A 6385-nucleotide genomic window follows, 5' to 3' on the forward strand; every position below is an offset into this window, starting at 1 on the left:
CACATCTTAATTCATCTTATCACCTCTTATCATCTCTTATACACCTCTTATCACATCCTATCACATCTCATATCTATTTATAGAATACAAGAGAACTCTTATATTTGATATAAGATTTCTTTACACATTTACTTATGCATAAATTCCATTTAAGGAGATTAATACTTCTGAAGAAAAATCAATCTTTTATGCATCTTCCTATGCATAAATTCATTTTAAATGAAAATGACACTTTTGAATTAAAATTCAATCTTTTATGCATCTTCCTATGCATAAATTCAATTTAGATGAGAATGACACTTTTGAATTAAAAATCATTTTTTTAAAATGCATCTTCTTATGCATAAAGTCAATTTGGTAGGAGTTACACTTTTAGAATAAAAGAATTTCTCTTATGCATCTAAGTTATGCATAAAATCCATTTATGATAAAAATCACACTTTTAGTATAAAAAGAATATCTTTTATGCATACCTCCATGCATGAATTCCAATTATGATAAAAGTTACACTTTTATAATAAAATAATCAACTTTTATGCATACCTCTATGCATGAAATCCAATATGATAAAAGTATCACTTTTGATATTAAAAAAAATTATCCTTTATGCATACTTCTATGCATGAAAATTAAAAATGATAAAAGTAACACTTTTGATATAAAAATTTTCCTTTATGCATACTTCTATGCATGAAAATTAAAAATGGTAAAAGTAACACTTTTAATATAAAAATTATCTTTTATGCATACTTCTATGCATGAAAATTAAAAATGATAAAAGTAACACTTTTGATATAAAAAATTTTCCTTTATGCATACTTCTATGCATGAAAATTAAAAGTGATAAAAGTAACTCTTTTGATATAAAAAATTTTCCTTTATGCATACTTCTATGCATGAAAATTAAAAATAATAAAAGTAACACTTTTGATATAAAAAATTTTCCTTTATGTATACTTCTATGCATGAAAAATAAAAAATGATAAAAGTAACACTTTTAATATAAAAATTTATCCTTTATGCATACTTCTATGCATGAAAATAAAAATGATAAAAATAACACTTTTGATATAAAAATTTATCCATTATGCATACTTCTATGCATGAAAATAAAAATGATAAAAATAACACTTTTGATATAAAAATTTATCCATTATGCATGATATTAAAATTTAATTTCTCCATGATTATAATGAGATTCTTTCAATTAATCTAGGATGATAATTCCTAGAATATGGTAGGAAATCCTCTTTTTATGCTTTGAATGAGATTATTTTATGCATAATTTTTATAAAAATTTTGCCATAGCTCCGCTGCTATGACTGATAAATCTCAATATTTCTAAGGGATAATGCTTATCATTAAGAAAATAATTAAAATAATCTCTAATTGGATTATTAATCCATAATGGATTGAATCATTAATATACATAAACTAAAAGCATAGAAAAAAGCCATTAATTTGGCCTCAAGCATAGCTTAATCTTGGGTTAAGGAAAAGCTTTATGAAAAGCTTGATTTGGATTGAGAACGGTCATGAGTATGACCATTTCTTGAGTGAGAGAGAGAATTTACATAAAAATCATTAGAATTTAAACATAAATGAAATTTAACTTCAATAGCATTATGTAACTCTTCACTACTATTCAAACTTCAATAGCATTTAAAAAAAACCATACCAATTAAACTTCTCAAGCTTGAGAGGGGTTGAGAAGAGAGAAACATTGAGAAATTATAGAAAAGAGCAATATTCACTAATTACCTTACAATTTTCTTGATTCTTTGTTCACGGTAGAGGCCCCCAACCAATCAATTGGTTAAGTATGTTGATGGAGCCACTAATGGGGATTGAAGAAAGAGGGAAGCTCCAAAAACTAGTGAATTATTAAATGAATTCACAGTTCTTGGCTTAGGTGGAGTAGAGTAACGATGCATAAACACTATATATTTTTCAACAAGGGGAAGGCTTCTATTTATAGGAAAAATTGAGCTCCTAACCAAACAAACTGATTCTAGAATTTTCTAAATCAGTTTGGTCAATATTTGACCATTTTTAGATCAGTTAAGCTAACTTTTTGGAACTAGACTTGAATGAGGAGAGAGGAGAGATGAAATATCTCAATTTTTATGAGTTTAAAACTCATTCAAGCATGTGAAATATGCACCTCCTTTAAAGAACTCCCCTTCCTTATATATGTCATATTTTTAATATTGCTCATAGTTTTTTTACTAATAAACCTTGTACATTTTCAACTCTTCATCTTATGTGAAATATGCACCTCCTTTAAAGAACTCCCCTTCCTTACATATGTCATACTTTTAATATTGCTCATAATTTTTTTACTAATAAACCTTGTACATTTTCAACTCTTCATCTTATGTGAAATATGCACCTCCTTTAAAGAACTCCTCTTCCTTACATATGTCATACTTTTAATATTGCTCATAATTTTTTACTAATAAACCTTGTACATTTTCAACTCTTCATCTTATGTGAAATATGCACCTCCTTTAAAGAACTCCTCTTCCTTACATATGTCATACTTTTAATATTGCTCATAATTTTTTACTAATAAACCTTGTACATTTTCAACTCTTCATCTTATGTGAGCATTTACTCATTTTTGGATACCCAAAATATCTCATATTTTTAATATTGCTCATAGTTTTTTTACTAATAAACCTTGTACATTTTTAACTCTTCACCTTATGTGAGCATTTACTCATTTTTGGGTATCTTCTTTTTACAAATATGGATTTATCTCTTCCCTACACATGGATTGATGCTATTGGCCCATAGGAACCTTAATTGGACCATAGTCTAAAGATTTCTGAAAATCTAGACCCTTAGACTAAGGTTCTTTATACCTATTTTCATATAATTCCAATTGCACATTGGAAAATTCTTTTTGAATTTCTGTTTCAGGGGAACTCATCTGAATTATAAGAGATATTTTTCTATCCAAAAATATTCAAAATCTGAATATTCTCTCTCTAGAATAATTTTTCTCTCTCTAGGCTAAAATAGTTAGCAACAGGGTCTGTATATTTCTAAAGAGGGTTGATTACAGGGGAAGATACTAGACATCAAAAAGGGGTTGGGGGAGGAATCTTACATCGATCAAGATATTCATGCCACTCGGATCCACATCAATGCCACGGTGTATCCCCCTAGGACCGTCCCCATATCTCGAATGAGATATTGAAATAAAATCTCGACCATTCATTGAAATACCTCGTTGTTCGAGGTATAGAGATGCAATCTCCACCGTCCACATATCTCAAACGAGATATTGAAATAAAATCTTGACCACTGAAATACCTTGTTTGAGGTGGTATAGAGATGCAATCTCCACCGTCCACATATCTCGTTTGAGGTATAGAGATGCAATCTCCATCATCCATTCACGCACATTGGAAGATGCGATCCCAGCTGTTTAAATATCTTGATCGAGGTATTAAATGAATCTCGACCGTCAAACATACCTCGATCTTGGTAATGACTTAAAATCTAAGCCGTCCATGTAGCTCGAACCAGCCGTCGAAACGATCCTTCACCAACCCTAAAATTAAGTGTGTATCTTGGCCGTTTATCTCCACTAACCCTAAAATCTAGAGCGTACTTCTTGCAAACCCTAAAGTCATGATGCCACCGAACCTCGTTCGAGGTTATAAAACCGAAAAACTTTTTTTTGCCTCATTATCAGAAGTCGTTTTCACTCTCCTTACTCTCTTGATTTGGATTAGCATTAGTGGGTCCATTAGCATTGTTTTATAGCTTCATTAGTGCTACTTAGCACTAAGCATTGGACCTTTCGCATTGGACCTTTCACATTGGACCTTTGTGGTAGGCTTAGTTTTTAGCATGGAGTCACGTGAGGAGGGCCACGGGGAGGGCCGCTCGTCTATTGTGGATCTCATTGCGAAGATAGACCGCGAGTTAGCAGCTATCCATAGGAGTGCTAGAGACACACTGTCTACATTACATATCGTGGCAGACTTCGAGGTGATGCTTTCGTCCCTTCGTAGCCTTCAGGGTATTGTTTATGTAGATGAGTGGATAGCCCACTATCGCACTGCTCCTGTGTCACATGGCCTGACATATCGTCAGGTCTGTGATGTTGGTCCGATTAGGGATGGAGCCTACTTAGATCTTTTCCTTGATAGTCGTGGGATGAGGCCTGGGGCGGGCAAGCCCCTTACTATTTCGCGATGTTTGCATCCTCGTACGGTAGCACATATCTATAGTCGATATGTTGCCGCATATGGGAGGATGCCGAACAACCGCCAGATTCCCATATACTTCAGAAAGCAATTATATGCGGTGTTTGTCTTAAGGGAGGAGGTGGATTACACTAGCCATCAACCGGGTGTGGTGCTGCTGGCCGAGGCTGTCTCCAGGACAAGGGTAGGCGGCCTCCACCAGCCCTTTGTGTAGCTCCTATAGATCCTTCATTTGTGCCTATGTGGACAGTCGAGGCTCTTGGCACCCAGGTTGGCATCGATGTACGGAGTACCACGGAGAGCATCCAGCACATGGTGCACTTGTTCTCACGATCGATACCGATGTTAGATGTTGAGGTATTTACATATTTATTACTTCGTAAGTTTTTTTAGTCATTTATTTACATGTTTATATGTACTTTTTTTATATTTTTACATGAGCGGCATGGTTGATTGTGTCACGTAGGGTCCCACACCTACCACTAAGAGACTCACTCAGGAGTTGATAGAGGCGAGAGCGGAGATTGACCGCCCATCCAGCAGGTAGGTTTCTCTTGCATGTAAAAGAGTTATAATTAAGGTCCTAAGTTATAAATTTCTTTAAGTAATACCTAATGAGAGAGACTGATCAATTATTTTTATGCTTTACTTTTTTGCGTAGGCTCAGACTAAGGTAGAGAGTTCTAGAGCTGAGGTGCATCATCACATGATTATGGAGCGGATTGCATAGCATAGGGCAGAGCAGTTGATGCTGCATGTTCGAGAGTTCCGCAGATCCTCAGACATGACAGTGCCCTACTTGCCTTTATATCCACGGCCTATTTTATAGAGGTTTTTTGACGACCTCTCCCTCAGGATGCACCACCATTCCTCCATGATGCTGCCTGTTGCGCTCTCTGTATAGTATCGAGGACATTGATAGTACTGGTGGATATGCTCTGGGATGTGAAAATTTTTTCCATTTGTCTTGCATCACCCAAGAGCTAGTACGCTTCTTAGCATGTCCCTCTTGATGTGCACGCGTTGACCTAGCGACAAACAGAGTTTTGGGCATTGATGATCTTCACCCAGGCTTCGCTCGAGTAGATGCTAGGACTGGTAGGCCTCTTGATTTTACCTCAGCTCTACTGACTTGGGACTTGACGCCACCGATGACAGAGATCAGGAGCCTGAGGTGCCTCCAAATATTGAGTGGAGTGCACATGAGTTTGATGTATACCAGAGAGTCCTTCACGAGAGCCAAATCACAGCATACGAGCGTGTGGGTGGTGCTGGTCCTAGTGGCACCTCTCGAGTGATGGTGCTAGCAGCAGTGCTGCTTCTCATGAGCAGCATGTCCTTAGAGTAGAGGAGCTTACATAAGTAGAGTGGCAGACACGTACCATTGCTAATTATAGATTTTGGGTTTATAGATAGAGACGTCTTGCAGTAGCACGACATAGAGAGAGGGAGAGGGCTATAGCAGCTTATGGGACTCGTGAGCTCCTGAGTACACCGGCACCAGCTCATGATCCTGCCATTGAGGCGGCAGACCTCCCCATAGATATTCGTTGATGGCCCCCGCAGCCGGCACAGCCTCCTCGACGTGCATAGCAGCCTCGATGCGCACGCCCACCAGCAGTTAGAGATGACGATTTTTATTGGTTTGCCATTGATAGTGACTACACTCAGACTAGCTGGGTTAGCTCACTTACATTATACTTAGATTTATGGGCAGTGACTACTAGCTGGGGTAGCTCATTTTCATTCTAATGTACTTATTTGATGTTTATATCAGGGATTTCACTGATGTAAACGAGAACATGTGAACATGTTAATAACATATATTAATAACACAATAAATCTTGTGATCACATGTTATATTCACAAAGCTTTCACAAGGGCCTAAAAAAATTATCTTTGTCGGGCATAAAAAATCTTCTTAGGTGGCCACTGACCTACTATTATGTGAATATGGTAACATGAGAACATGTGAATAGCTTATTCCCATGTGTAGCCAAGCTTTTAAGGGGTTCCCAAATAACAAGTGACCTATTATTTTGTGAACGGTAACATGAGAACATGTGAATAACTTGTTCACATGTGTTGTTATCACAAAAAATCTTGTGATCACGTGAATATTAAATCCCTTGTTTATATCATTATGAGTTCTTTCATTATTG

Source organism: Cibotium barometz, chromosome 4 (genome assembly GCF_041138505.1).
Source record: "Cibotium barometz isolate CiBa-2024 chromosome 4, ASM4113850v1, whole genome shotgun sequence".
Taxonomy (NCBI): Eukaryota; Viridiplantae; Streptophyta; class Polypodiopsida; order Cyatheales; family Cibotiaceae; genus Cibotium; species Cibotium barometz.